This window comes from Pelodiscus sinensis, chromosome 1 (genome assembly GCF_052426305.1).
Source record: "Pelodiscus sinensis isolate ZL-2025 chromosome 1, ASM5242630v1, whole genome shotgun sequence".
NCBI lineage: Eukaryota > Metazoa > Chordata > Testudines > Trionychidae > Pelodiscus > Pelodiscus sinensis.
Window position 1 is genome coordinate 294440914 of NC_143052.1, and position 16392 is coordinate 294457305.

Consider the following 16392-nt stretch of genomic DNA (forward strand, 5'->3'; position numbering starts at 1 on the left):
CATAAAAGAACTAAAGTTCATGGAGGAGAGGTCCATCAAAGGATATTAGTCAAGATGGTTGGGGATGCAGCCCCATGCTCCGGGTGCACCTAGTCTGACTGCCAGAGGCTGGAGGTGGATGACAGGGGATGAGGGAATCACTCATGATTGGCTGGTCCATTCAATCCTTGTGGAGCACCTGGCATTGGCCACTGTCAGAAGACAGGAAACTCTGCTACCAGAGCCACTATGGCTGATCCCATGCACAGAAAAGTATTTTTTAAATTAGTGCAAGAGGAGACCTTGTATAAACATAATCATCACTTTGTACAACGTTTGATGTACACTTGTGTTTAAATATAAGCAAAAGTCTAATCCTTCACATTCAAACATGTTACTCACATGAATAAGTGCTTCTCATATAAGCTGGCTGCTTTTCTTGCTGTTGATATACCTTGTTTCTAAATAGCCATTTCTCAAGTCATTTTGCAGTTAGCGCCAAGAAAGTTCAGATGTAGAGTGACATATCTTTATCTTCCTGGATCCTCTTACTAAAAATGGGAGTGCACATTGCATATACTGTATTAGACTAATTAAAAATTAAATAAATTAAGATTGAAGAGGTTACCCTTCTTTCAAATGGAGGGGGTTGTGCAACTACACTTCTATAATAGTTAGTGTGTGTGTGTGTTTGTGTGTGTCTGCCCGTCTGTCCTAGAGCATTGCCTTATGAGGAACAAAAGACAATTGAATGAAGTGGAAAAGAAGTTTGAAAACTACAAGAGACACTTATCATCAGACAGGAGAAGAGGGGATTGAGATAGAGGTGTGATCTGCACAGGTACGAATCAAGAAGTAAAATTAAACTAATATAGATAAACCTATGCAGAGCCTAGTGTGGACACTGTTAAACCAAAAGGCAGCATATTTTAGATTAACAGGTTTTACTAAAACAAAACAAATGTCCACTCAATCTTTTGTACCAAATTATATCCATTTTTTAATTGATTTCAATTACACTGCTACAACTTTCTCATGTACACACACCCAGAGCACCAGTCTCAGGCCTGTTGATGACAATAGCAAAACTCACCCTGACTTCAGTGACTACAGAGTTGGACCCAGAGTCTGTCATTGTATGATTCAGGCACCTCTTTGTGCCAATTGGCAGAGGGAACAGAGGTACATAAGAGTTGCAACGGTCCCTGGGATTAGGATCAATATAGTAGCTTGCCAAGGAATGTCATGTGAGGTTGCCAATGAAAGCCTATGCCTGGTGGATATGGGGTTGTGCTGGAGAACACTTGGAGGCTGTGTGTGTTGGCAAATGCCTATTGCTAGCTAGCTTGAGAAACAAGGAAGCCCACAGAGGTTGAGACTGGGTGCTTGTGTTACCTGTGACTGGGAGAATCAGGAAGTTAGCTCCCAGATGGCAGACAAGGTTCCCTTATGCTAAAGGCAGGTGGTAGCGAGGTGCCCCACAACCCTGACCACCCCTGTGCTAGCTGAGAAAACACATACCATTGCTGCTTAAAGGCCTGTCACTCAGTCTAGGAGAGCATAGGTCTGAGCTGAGGTGCTTGCTCTTCCATAGCTCTATTCAAAGCCACGTTCCAAAGAAATTGTACATATGGTAGATAAAGTAGATGAGGATAATCTCTTAGCCTTGTGTTATTATCCATTCATCACGCACCCCAAAAGCAAATACCCATTCTTTCCTGGAGTCCAGACTTTCCTGATCACGCCAACCTGCTCCTACCATGCGGAAATTAACATAGGCAGTCTCAATAGGCCAGAAAATGGAGGCTTTTGTTTCATATGCCAGTTCTATCAAACCCACATGCTCAGGGGTTGTAATAAGAAAACATGAGTTGGTAAATATTACATGTGATAGCTTTCTGGCCAGGCGTGTGTTTTCAGTTGTGAAATTCTGTATACAAATATTCCCTGTAAACCACAGAATGTAGCATCACTTCATATCCAGTTAGTAGTGAAAAAAGCACCTAAAAAAGTTAATTGTTGTGAGGGAGCTGGCCCTGTGGGCCAAACATTGCCATTAGGTACAGTCTATAGTCACAAAAGAGAGTTCCTGGGTCAAACTGAGGGTGGAACTCGGTCCTCAACATCTTCCTTCCTTCATATCAAGGCTTTCAACAGTGGCCTGATCCTGTGTGAGCACCAGAGTCAATGGGAACACTTGGTGCTTAGCAGCTTGCACCATCAGCCCTTGGCTGCCTTAAAACAAACTAGCTAGTGGTGTCATGAGACTTTTATCTGGCCTTCTTTATGCTCTCACTAATTATTGCAGTTATTGAATTGTCAGTTTCCCACATCTCCTACAGACCCCCACAAGTCACCATCGATCTATCCCCAGGGGAGCCAACAGATTCATCTGGCCCCAGGAAAAGGCTTGGGGGGGGGCACCTCTGTGCTCCCAAAAAGAGAGGGGCCTCTGGCAGAAGGGGCAGGGCTGGGGGCCCAGAGCATGCAGCAAGGTGCTTGAGCACCTTGGCCACTGCCACAGGAGCAGCAGTGGCAGCTGGGAGCCCCAGGCCCTTTTCACTTACCAGGCCCTGGGGCAGTGCCCTCTATTAGGGTTACCATAGTTGAACTTTCAAAAAAGAGGACAATCCTAAGAGGGAGTGTATCTGTATCTACCAACTCACGTTATATTAATGTGTTATTAATACAACGTGAGTTGGTAGATACTGATACAGATACACTCCCTCTTAGGGGTGTCCTCTTTTTTGAAAGTTCAGCTATGGTAACCCTACCTCCATGCCCCACCCTCCTCAGCTGCTCTGTCTATCCCAAAAGCATTTCCAGGCATCTTTAATTGTATGTTGTTTGACTGTTCACCCAGCACCAACAAAAACCATCCATTGAGCTAAGGCATTCACTGCTATAATGTACCACCTAGCATAGAAATGTAAGGCTGGAAGGGGCCTCAAGAAGCTGAGCTACTAAAACAAATAGCAGGGCAGAGCATAGATTCCATGAAACGACTTATGGATCCACAGCCAGAGAAATACCCAGGCTAACGCTACCCGGAGTCTAATAGGGAATCTTATAGGTGGCTGAAAAAGATACGGTGGGATCAAACACAGACTTGAAAATAAAGTGACAGGAAATGAAGATAAGTGAGTGACAGGCCAGTATTGCAAGTAGCCTCCATTGCACTCAGCAAATATGCAAGGAACTGAGCAGTTGATGCTGTGGTTACAGCCCTGGGACCTTGACTAAATTAATCTTTGTGCCTCAGCTCCTCATCTGTAAAATGGGGATATGTCATGGGATAAGCGATGAGGAGTCCTGTGGCACCTTATAGACTAACTGAAGTGTAGGAGCACTTCAGTTAGTCTATAAGGTGCCACAGGACTCCTCATCGCTTCTGCAGATTCAGACTAACACGGCTACCCCTCTGATACTTGACGTCATGGGATAAGTGGCCCTTCAATGGGAATAAGGGCCTGCCTTGCCCTTGGCTCTCTGAATTCCTCCTAAAGGACCCCATTGCTCTTGGTGGTGGTTGAGTGCCAGTTGAGGCAGAGTACCTGATCTAAAGAAGAAGGTTGTCTGAGCAATCTAAAGAGTTCTTCAGTTAGGATGGGCTTCTAGAGCAAGAAGAGATCTGTAAAGAAACTGTAGGAATGAGCAGGGACTTGGAAAGATACAGTGAGAGTATGTCACCAAGGCAGTGATAGCCAGTTGAAGACTGGTAACCTCATCTCTGTGGAGGAGTGGGAGACAGAAGAGGCCTATGGCTGCCATATGAATTCTTTTCCATCTCTCTTTGAAAGTGCTGACTATAGCGTAAGCCTGGTTCTCAAAGCGAAACTTACTAGTGTTTAGTTCCCATTGGTAATGAAGTAAGGCCTTGGGTTGATTCCTTTTGTAAAGGGAAAAGTATTGAGACAGGCTCATGGGCAAAGTAATACTTCCTTCTTCTCGTACATAGACTATTGGTTCCTCAGGGAGGAATTGTCTCATTATGTATGTACAGCACCTAGTACAAAAATACTGCTTCTGTGAATAGTAATGAGCTTCCTCCCAGCGGTGCTACAGTGTAAATAGATAACATACAAAGAGCTCAATGCACTTAGTTCAAGGGCCCCATGGCAGCCAGGTGCTGAGTTGCCACGCCCCAGTGCTAGTTCCTAGACACACAATCTCTCACCTTCTTTTAACAAATTTCCCATCTTTCTCCTTTCTGATTAGATGGACTGCTGAATTGGGCCCAGTTGTCAGAGACTGATTTGTGTCTTGCTGATAGATCTAAAATCACACACTGGATCCAATTCCACAACCTCATGGCTTTGTCACACAGTGAGTGATGCTCTAACAGTATTGCTGCCAGTACTGTATATGCTGCTCCTCACATCATCTCATAACTGCCTAGTGTAATGACAGTTTTCTTGACTTTGCTGGAGAGGATTCTACTTTATGTCCCCTTTCTTCCCCAGGATATTTTCAAAGGCATTGCTGAATACTGGCCAAATTTCTGTAATGTGGAACGAGGGAAAGAAAACTGGATGGAATTCAATGACACCTGGGAAATCCAGAGTGGAACACTAGATGCTTCAGCTAGGGACAATATATTCAGACAGAAGGAGAGAAACTGGGAAAGGTGCAGACACCAAAAGAGAAATGGGAATAGTGGAAAATACAAGATCAAATTTCCAGTAACAAGGAGGACTCTTCCATTACATTCACAGTGGACAAAAGGTAAAAGAAACTAATAGAGTGAATATTGGGGGTTAGGAAATAAGTTGGGACCAGAATTTCAGCTAGTGTAAACTGGTGTGACTCCACTGAAGTCAAGGCAGAGCATAGAATAGATTCAGAGACTTTGGCTTAGAATCTGAAGCTCTAAGGGTATGTCTACACTAGCTCATTAGTTCAAGCTAGGTAGGGTAATTAGGGCAAGCGGAGTTGCAAATGAAGCCCGGGATTTAAATATCCCGGGCTTCATTTGCATGTTCCCGGGGGCCGCCATTTTTAAATCCCCCTTAGTCCGAACTCCGTGCCCGTGGCTACACGCAGCATGGAGTAGTTAGCTGGAATTAAAGATCCTAATTCGAACTACCGTTACTCCTCATGGATGTATGCAATGAGGGGTAACGGTAGTTTGAATTAGGATCTTTAATTCAAACTACCTACTCCATGTCACATGTATCCGCAGGCATGGAGTTCAGACTAAGGGGGATTTACAAATGGTGGCGCCCGGGAACATGCAAATGAAGCCTGGGATATTTAAATCCCGGGCTTCATTTGCAACGCCGCTTGCCCTAATTACCCTACCTAGCTCGAACTAACGAGCTAGTGTAGACGTACCCTAACTGAATATCCAGAACACCTGTCAGATGGAACTAGATAACATGTAGTAAAAATAAACAAAAAAAGTACTTATGCCAGTTGTAGCAAATTGACAAGTTTTTTCCAGCTGTTTTATTCATGTACTAGAATCCCAAGGCAGGGAAATGGCAAATAAGCTCCTCTAATGAAAATAAAATTGAGACAAACCAGAAAACTTTAGAGTTGTAGTTTAGCAGATGTACAGGAACTATCAGAAAGCATCCAAAGGGCAGCATGTGGTGGGAGAAGCCCCATTTGGCAGTGAGCAGCAGTATGCATTAAGACAAGGGAGGCCCTACCTGCTGGAGCCCTCTGGAGATTATTGCCAAGAGAGATGAGTGATACTTAAAGAATGTTTGGATTTTTCTAAAAGCATTTGATGAGGTGCCCCATCAAATATGGGGCCAGGCCAAATCCAGCTCTCCTCACTCATCAAGTCATTGGAGAAGGACAGTTAATACAAAGAACCATAGAAAAGGTAAGTCATGGGTATCTTACAAGTTGGAGAGAAGTTAGGAATTAGTTCAGGACCTGTTATGCAGTGCTAAGCACTGTGTATTTCCTAGTGCATTTACTGGTGTTTATTGCATTGGGTAGTCATAAATGTTGTGTGTGGATGTATTTCAAAAAGCTCTCCAAACTTGCAGAGGACACTAACATTGTAGGCAGAACAAATAGTGAAAACTTGTTCAACCAGATACAAATGCTTATGCATTCATTAGATCAAATGGCAAATGCAGTTTGGGACGAGGAATCACAAATGCTTAGGAATGCTGAAAGCATAAATAGTTGGATTAGAATTATTTGCAGACTGCTGGGATCAGAAGGTTGTACATATTTATTTGGAAAGATAACTTTCTGTAGATATGCAGTAAATTCTTGAAGTCCACTAGGACCTTAATATCACAGTAACTTTGGCTTTAATGCAACTTTTCTTCAGAAAAATAATTCCTATCTGTTGTGTAAAACAGTTTGAGAGAGAGGAACAAATCTAGAGAACACAACTCTGAACAATCAACCAGAAAAATGATCAGGAGATGTTTACTGGGTATTAATCACTTATCATATTAAAACTTTGCTCTTATATACAAGGGAAATCTGAAGATATCAATGCAATTTTAGCACATGTGCAAAGTTGGTAGACTATATTAATCTCATTTTACAGATGAGGAACCTGAGATGTACAAACTAAAAACTCAGTGCCAAAATTTTCAAAACAGAGTTTGATTTTTTGGAGCATTCAGTTTCAGAGCCCAGTTATCTCGACACCTACTACTCCAGTTAGGTCAATGCTCAACCCTTTTGAACGAACCTCAGATCTTTTTGTCTAAAACAGAGGTCACTTCTTAAAATTAACTTGTTTTGCCCATAGTTGCTTAGGAAGTAAAACCATGAAGAGAGCCCAGCTTTCCTAGATCTCAGACTCACATCTCCACCAGAATGTCTTGTTGACAATGGAGAACTTGAATTTGACGTAGTACGAGAGGCCAGGCCATCATTGAAAATGTTAGACTAGTACAGAGCAGCACAAAAAGGCAAACAGGATAACAGGTGTGCTTATCAGGGGACAGAATGAAAAACAAAACAGAAGATACTGTTATTACACAAGGCACTTAGAGCCAACCAGCATATTGTGCAGTCACCATATCACAGACTCTCGCTGCCTTGGTGAGGGGGCAATGTAAAGCAGCAAAGATGTGACGAATTAATTTTTAAAAAAGAATAAGAAGGTTGTACAAGCTACAAAATGGTGTGCCGAGATACAAGGAATATGGCCGGGATGGAGCTCAGACCCAGTAGACAGCAAGCCAAAGTCTGTCACCCGTGCTGTCTCCTCTGCTTCAATGAGCAGTGGTGATTCTGTCTGTGGATCCAGCGTATGGGGAGACATGCCCTGTCTCTGTGACATACTCCTGTCTTACCCAAAACCTCAGACAATCTCCATGGAAATCCCTGTGGTGAAGGAGGAAGGAGGCACAAAAGGAGAGCAAGATAGTCTCTGCCAGATGCTCACCCACAAGGGAAACTGAATCTGCAGTATTGTGTTCACTGTCATGCTCTGGAAGCTCTTCTCCACCCTTAAGGGTAGTTTCAGGTGCAGCCACTATTTGAGGAATCGCTGGCATCATAACTCCTATAGTCTCTCTGTCTGGTAAATCCAAGATTGGGCTGAAAGCAGGTGTCTTTCTGGTATAAATGGACTCAGTTAAGTACAAACACCCGTGGTAGCTAAGCATACTAGACCCTCAAGTCTTATTCTTGCTTATATTAAGTCTTCCTGTCAGTTAAATAGGTACCTACATGTATACCCATGAACACAGATTTCTGGCATCCCAGACCACTGCCTTAACCGCTTATCATGATAACTGCTTATCATTTCTGGTCAGTTTAGAGGCAACTGTTTTAACTTCTTTATGAAACAGCATTATAAAAGTCTGTACAGTGTAATCTCATAGGACTGCCCTGCTAGTTCTTGTATTATAAGGAGGAATAAATAACACTTGTTTTCTTTCTCCACACGTGTCATTATTTTATAGCCCTCTATCATTGCCCCCTTAGCCATCTCTTTTCTCAGCTGGAAAGTCCAGTCTTATTAATCTCCCCTCATATGGAAGTATTCCATACCCCCAATCATTTCTGTGCCTTTTTCTGTGCCTTTTCCAATTACAATGTCTTTTTTTGAGATGGGACAACCACATCTGCATGCACCGTTGCTTTCTATATAGAGGCAATATGATCGTTTCTTTCTTGTTACGTATCCCTTTTTTAATGATTCCTGACATTCTGTTTGCTTTTTTGACTGTTGCTGCACACTGAGTTAATGTTTTTAGAGAACTATCCACAATGACTTCAAGATCTCTTGAGTGGTAACAGCTAATTTAGACTTCATCATTTTGTAGTTATAGTTAGGATTATGTTGTCCAATGTATATATTTTTTCATTTATCAGTTCACAGGATATCTTCAGGAAATACAGTGAAAAGTGACACTGCAATGGATAGATTTTTCAGGAAATCTAGGTAGTGCTCATTCATATAGTCCACTACCATCAAAAAGGTAATAATTACTGTATCAAAAGGTTAACATTTTATCAATCTATAAATTACACCTACATTTTGTATCAGATTTATGAGCCAGGTAAACGTCACAGTTTGGGGGAAACAAGTTGTACATGGCTAATTTGCAAGCAAAAAACAACAATGGGGGAAATCTATGCAAATACCATGAGAAATGTAGCTCACCTGATGAATTAGACTGAATTTAAAAATGGGTTTTCCTAGTATGTTCAACCCAGGACATTTTAGAAACACTCTTTCTGTAATCTAGCAGATCAAAAACTGGAGATAATCACTTTGCTTCAGCTGGAGGGAGAGTACCAGTGGTTGTTCTGAAAAGCGGGGGGAGGAATGCAAGCTATGGGACTGACTCCTGGATCTTTGGTCATCTCTTCTACTCAGCACTCATTGCTGCTGCAAGAGAGATGAAGTGGAATTCACCATAGGGGTTCTACTAAGTAAAACAAGTTTCAGCTGAGAATGTAGGGTTCGGTGATCAATTTGTTAAGAGTGGTCACCCAGTGGGTAAGAATCATGGAAACAGAAAGGTTACATCATCCTTTCCCCTCTCATGTCCTGGAGATCAGTCCTCAAGCACCCAGTACTTCGGTAACTGACCAGGCAAGCCTTCCCAGAAACTGCATGGAGCTCGTCCACTAAAGTTTGTATGTTCTTTGAGGACAGAGACAGTTTTTGTTCTGTTTGTTCAGCACCTAACACACTGTGTTCCTGATCATCTGGCATGACTACAACATTAATAAGTGCCAGTGTTCCCTCTAAGCTGTGCACTTAGTTGGCCACCCAGGAGAGAGTCAAATGCCAACCAGTTGATTAACAGAGTGCCTATAGCTGGCAGCAGCTGATAGCATAGGTTTCTACTGATAGTGCATGTTCATACATGCCTATGTACACATAAAATGTATTCTGTACATGGATGGAAAAAATAGAGGGAACATTGATAAGTGCACTGTCTGTAATTAATCTCACTCCAGTTTTCACCCCTGTATTGTCTAATCAGCCTCACAGCACATCTAGACAAACTGGTGGCAAAAAGGCCCAATCCCCAGCAGCATGTACACCTAGATTAAAAGATCTGTGGGGCAGAGATCATTCCTTGGGAATGAGGGTGCTGCAGAAGATCAGTGATGTACAAAACCAGGAGCAGGCATGATTTAAACACCACCAGCTTCTTAATACAGCAGATACATGCTCCAGCCTCAGGCTGCAAGCAAATGAGCTCAGGCTCAGTCCTGCTGATGCTCAGAGCCCAACTTTTGTGAGAGAAGGCACTTGCAAGCATTAAAGGTGGCAAATTGAGCAAGAGCATCAGTTGTCACTGTCCTGCCCAGCATAGTCACTAGGGGTACGTCTACACTACAGCGCTAATTCAAACTAACTTAGTTCGAATTAGTTAATTCGAACTAAGCTAATTCGAACTAACGCGTCTAGAACTAAAAACTAGTTCGAATTAGCGTTTTGCTAATTCGAACTAGCATGTCCACATTGAGTGGACCCTGAACAGGGCTTAAGGATGGCTGGAAGCAGTGCCGGCAGGGCATCAGAGGAGGACTTAGAGCGTGGAGATGCTGTCTTAGGCTAGCCGAGGGCTTCGCTTAAAGGGGCCCGACCCCCACCCCGGACAGACAGTTCTCAGGGGTGCCCCACTTGCAAAGCAGTCCTGGCTTGGAATGCCCGGAGTGCCCACACTCAGCACATCACACCACTCGGCCATCAGACCGGCTGCACTTGCCGCAGGCTGCCATCTGGGGAGAGGGGACAATTGGGGGGCTGCAGGAGAGCTTCCACCCCCAGAAGCCCGCAGAGCCACCCCAGTCCTCCCCATCGGGGGCTCGTACCCCATTCCTCCCTCACCTCCTTCCACTTACCCCTCCCTAGCCCCCCTTCCTGATGTACAAAATAAAGATAACATTTCTTCCAACATTGACTCTGTCTTTATTGAACAAAACTGGGGGAGACTGGGAAAAGGAGGTGGGAGAGGGGAAGAGAAAGGCTGGGAGAGGGGAGGGCAACTAACATGATCAGGGGTTGGGAACAGGTCCCAGATGAAGAAAGGCTACAGAGACTGGGACTGTTCAGCTTAGAAAAGAGGAGATGGAGGGGGGACAGGATAGAGGTCTCTAAAAGCAGGGGTTGGGTGGAGAGGGTGCATTCAGAAAAGTTCTTCATGAGTTCCCATGAAGAAGGACTAGAGGACACCAAAGGAAAGGAATGGGTAGCAGGCTTCAAACTAGTAAGAGAAAGTTGTTCTTCACAAAGCAAATAGTTAACCTGTGGAACTCCTTGCCGCAGGAGGCTGTGAAGGCTACAACTAGAACAGAGTTTAAAGGGAAGTGAGATCAAGTCATGGAGGTTGGGTCCATGGAGTAGTCTTAGCCAGGGGGTAGGAGTGGTGTCCCTGCCCAAAGTTTGTGGAAGACTGGAGAGGGATGGCACGAGACAAATGGCTTGGTCACTGTCTTCGGTCCATCCCCTCCAGGGTCCCTAGGGTTGGCCACTGTCGGCAGACAGGCTACTGGGCTAGATGGACCTTTGGTCTGACCCAGGACGGCCATTGTAAGCTCAGGGCTCAGGGTTGGGGGTCTCAGTGGACCCCCTTGATTATCATGCACACCTGCTCCTGGGTGGCCAGGCTGGCAGCTCTCCTGCCCTAGCCAGCCACTTTCCTGTGCCTAGTGCTGAGATCGTGGACGAGGTCTACGATGTCCGCACTAGCCCAGGAAGGTGCCCGCTTCTTGCGGTCCCGGGCAAGCTCCCGGGAGCCGCCAGCCTGGTCCCGGGAAGAGGGGGTGGGCTGGGGGACATCGGGTGGGTGGCTCTGTGCCGTGCCAGGTGCAGGGTCTGCTGGCTGGGTGCTGGCAGGCTTGCACCTGGCACGGGCACCGTAGCCAGCCCGTGCCCCTTTAAGGGGTCCGGGGCTGGGAGGGGGGCAATAGAGTTTCCCTGGTGTTGGCCAGAGTGGCCACCAGGGAAACCTGGGGAGGGCTAGCCTCCCACTAGTTCGAATTAAGGGGCTACACACCCCTTAATTCGAACTAGTAAGTTCGAACTAGGCTTAATCCTCGTAAAATGAGGTTTTCCTAGTTCGAACTAAGCGCTCCGCTAGTTCGATTCAAATTCGAACTAGCGGAGCGCTAGTGTAGCCCCTATGAATGTTAGTTCGAACTAACGTCTGTTAGTTCGAACTAACATTGTAGTGTAGACATACCCAAGGAAATTCACAATCACAGCATCTGTTGAATTCAGACACTTGACTCAAAAAAATTCCAGGTGTCTTCATCATATGCTAAAAGAGAATCTCTAGTTGTTGGTTACAGTCTGAGACACACAATCAAGCAGTTCCAATTGCATCCTGTACAGGGCAATGGCACATTAGCCCAAATGTTAGAGGAAAGCAGACAACCAAAAACTGTTTCAGTGATCCTGAGGAAGCACTCACTGGTGATGGACATCCTGTCCTAGTGCTCAGAATGCAGCTTTTGGGACACATCAGGGGCCTGGCAATGGGGAATTTAAGGGCACTTTGTGATAGTGATAATAGCAATATTAAATAGCAGCCCTATGCTGCTCACCAGTCACACACTCTGAGGAACTCAGAACACCCTATCAGTTATCTAGCTTTTAATCTATTGAATGTGTGCTATGTGAATGTTTTATTTTTCTAGAATTTTTAATACAAAGGCCTCACAGAAGTCTAAGTGTATTACATCAACACTATTTCCTTTATTAATCAAAGTTGCAACCTTCCCAAAAAAGGTATCAACATACTCTGACAGGGTCTATTTTCCATAAAACTATGTTGGTTGGCATTCATTACATTCCCCTCCTTTAATTGTGTATTAATTGTGTGATATAACAGACACTCCAAGAAAGCAACATAAAGCAAAGACTGCTTCTCCAGCCATAGCCGGTGACACAACCCAGCTCCTTCCAAAGTTAAACTAACTAGCATCCTGCCAGGGTCAGTTCAGGCTGGCTGCGTTGATGCCTCAGTGTGTCAAACAGAGCAGAGGCTGTTCTCCCTGAGGGTATGTCTACACTACCCCGCTAGTTCGAACTAGGAGGGTAATGTATGCATACCGCACTTGCTAATGAAGCCCGGGATTTGAATTTCCCGGGCTTCATTAGCATAAGCGGGGAGCGGCCATTTTTAAATCCCCGCTGCTTCGAACCCCGTGCAGCGCGGCTACACGGGGCTCGAACTAGGTAGTTCGGACTAGGTTCCTATTCCGAACTACCGTTACTCCTCGTGAAACGAGGTGTACCGGTAGTTCGGAATAGGCACCCTAGTCCGAACTACCTAGTTCGAGCCCCGCGTAGCCGCGCTGCACGGGGATCGAAGCAGCAGGGATTTAAAAATGGCCGCTCCCCGCTTATGCTAATGAAGCCCGGGAAATTCAAATCCCGGGCTTCATTAGCAAGTGCGGTATGCATACATTACCCTCCTAGTTCGAACTAGCGGGGTAGTGTAGACATACCCTCAGTAATTGCTCTTTGGCACAGCTGCCCCTGGCTTCACTTTTCTCTCTTATAGGCTTTACCTGGGCCTCCGCAGGCTGACATGCTCCAACTGATTACTGTCCATCCATGAGTCTTTGCCTAATAATCCAGGGCCTTACAACTGTGGGCTTCTTGCCCCAGCCTCCTTCTGGACTATTGTAATGCCCCAAATGGGTGCAGGGCCAATCACGGGCAGCTGTGCAGAGCTGGAGTAGTGCAAAGCAACCAGAACAAATTGGTGAATCCTGTTCATGGCTTCAGTCTTAAGAAACCCATTAATCTCCTGTGACAGGATGGCAGCCAACTTGCCTCTGTCTCTACTTTCCTGCCAACATTGGCTGCTGCATCCCTGTCTTTGCCTTACTCCTATGAATCCAGTTGTACCTGTTTCTGCTCCCAAGGATGGCAGTTCAGCTACCACAGTGGCACTGAAGCCGTGAAATGAAACAGCTCTCTGTTGGGGCGCTCAGAAAGAGTTGGAGTTTCAACCACTGGAGAAATTAAAATTCCACTTCCAAAAAAATGAGACTCCCCATGGGTCACAGAATCATTAGTATGAAAGTCTCCTTTGTAAAAAATCAATCTGTTCACAGCCTGGGTAACATCAAAACTTCAGGTGAGAGGTTTAGTGTGTGGGACATTCCTTAACTAGCTGAAGTGACACATTGGCCGACCTGGGCCAGGACAGCTTGTCTGCCACACATTGCACTTCACGTACAGCTGAGGCCACTTAAGAGAGGGGCCTATTGTTTTGTGCTCCCACTTCTAATCTGGACATTATGGAACTTCCTGGAGGGTGGAAGGGTTTGGAGTCTGACTAGAGGGAAGAGAAGCCCAGATGGTCAGGACCTTGGATTTTTTTAACCTCTCTGTGAGAGTGTAATATAACAGGTTGGTCTGGAGGCACCACTGTGAAACACAAATGAGGGCAAATTGTTTAAGAACCGGGGCTACCTTTACTGTCCAAGACTGGGGTCCTCCTCTAAAAGGCACCAAACCAGTCAAAGAACACTTCAGCTGCCACTCTGTCAAGCAAGAAGTTACACAAGCAATCTGCTTAGACCAGTGGTCACCAACCAGTAGATCGGGATCTACTGGTAGAATTGGATCCTCTGACAGGTGATCCTGACTGGGCTGGCCAAGAGGCTACCAAGTGCAGCACTTCAGCTGCCCCTCCCCCCACTGCTGTGCATCTCCTGCCCTTGGAGCTACACCCTTCCCCAGGGAGTCTCCTGCTTGTGGCACAGAGCAGAGAAGGGAGAGGAGAAGGTGCCTTTGTCAGGGTGCCTCCTCTCTCATCCTGTAGTCCATCTCCACAGAATGGGGGGGAGGGAACAACAGAGCTTGGGGAGGAGGGAGTTTGCTGGCTGCTTCGGAGAGTGGTGCAGGGCTAGGGCAGGGGTGAGCCTGCCTTAGCCCTACTGCATCACTACCCAGGAGCCACCTGAGATAAGCAGTGCCTAGCTGGAGCCAGCTCCAAACCCATGCCCCAGTCATGAACCTTCTCCTGAGCCTGAAGCCCCTGCCCTAGCCCTGAGCCCCCTGGACCCAAAGTCCCTTACAGACCCTGTACCCCTTCCTGCACCCCAACTCCCTGCCCCAGGCTCAGCTCAGAGCCCCCCTCACACTCCAAATCCCTTAGCCCAAGACCAGCGCCTGTGCTCCAACCCTCTTCCCCTGCCTGGTGAAAGGGAGGAAGAATGAGGAAGGGAAGACCAAGTGAGCAGGGTCAGGGCCTTGAAGAAGGGGCACAAAGAAGGTGGGACAAGGGTAGCGTAATGCAGAATTATGTAACATCAATATCCATGTATTATAAATGTATCAAGCAAGTCATGTAACAATATGCTGGAATGTAACTGCTTGGGTATAACTGTAACCACCCGATAAGAGTCTGTAATGTAGCAACCTGTACAGTAGATTTGTGAATATCTCAGGACTAATGTCTACATCCATTGTTAATGTATGTAAAATGATGATGTATGTATACTATGGCTCAATTTCAAAATGGCTTCTTCGACTCCATTTTGAAATGATAGAATCCTTTGGCATCCATTAAGAGTTTAGGTTATGTCACGTCTCACATGTCCACAGGTATGTCTGTTAGAATTTGGATAGAATAACATGCATACCTGTTAGGATTTGAATGCCCATAAATATATATGAGTCAAAGGTGTCCTCCAATAGATTTAAACCATGCTAATAGAGCATTCTTGGAGGACCAATCAATTCAAACCTCGGAACTCATAAATATTCATGAACCCAGGCTATTTAAGCTTTTGCCATGCAGCAGTTGCTTGTTGCGTCGGGCTGCTTCGGGTTCGTCGGGTTCCGTCGGGTTGTAGGCTAAGCTAGGGAGTGAGTGAGACTGCCAATTCTTAGTCCTAGGTCAAGCGTATGAGTGAGGTCTAAATTATCCTTTTAGGTATAGCTGGGCAGAAGGCTCATGCTTACTTACTACATAGGTTTAGATTAGTTTAGTTAGTTTAGGTATTAGAATAGGTTAGATATCGTCATCGTGTCTGTCCAGCAGGCTGCGTCGGTTCGAGTAATTCGGCCGTCATCGTGTCTGTCCGGAGGGTGCGTCATGATTTAGCTAGGTTTTTATTTAGTTAGTATAGGTTAGATACAGAGTCCACCATCATCAGCTCTGGTCACTCCGAAGTGCGAGAAGAGAGGTCGAGGCCAGACAATTCGCAGAAGGTGAATCTACCGCCGTCGCACTCAACCTGCACTTCGTGGGATCGCCCTGGCTGTTCCTCGCCCGAGGCTGTCCATTAGCCATAGGCTCGAGGTCGCCAAGCTTCGGACTGGGATTATCCACCGAGGGATGCCTGGCAGTTCCTCGCTCGAGGCTTTCAATTAGCCAGAGGCTTGAGGTCGCCAGCAACACCACCATCGTCTCGGCGCCGCTGACTCTGTAAGTAGGTATAGGAACCTTGGAGGGACTTCCCCTCAAGGTTCATGTAGTATAAAAGGGGACTGCCCCCTTTAAATCTATTCGAGGTATATGTTTGGTAAATATTGTTGTAAACAATTTAGTCTAGAGGTTGAACTGTATTTATTGTGTTAAGTCTTTATTTGTGCGACGCCCCTCTGAGAGACAATCTCCAGGTGATTAGATACTGGTGGACACCTCGCACCTGAGATACCATCCCAAAGTGGATGAGCACAGTTATTAGATAACTGTTCGGAGAGTTAGTCTCTATAGCTCTCTAATCTGTTAAGTTTGGTAACAGTAGATATAAGTAGATCTTATATTGTACTTACATTGAGAAAGTGATCTTGTGCTTAAAAAGGTTGCAAACCACTGCCTTAGACACTCCAGCTTTACTTGTGCCACAACCAGCATCATTCCTTACAAAGGTGATGTTATAAAAACCAATCTCACCAATTCTGAACAGGATCTACCAATCCCAAAGGGCCAGCCACATTCCCAGGTCAATTTATACCTTCGATCTATACCCAAAATCCAGTCCTTTAGAATC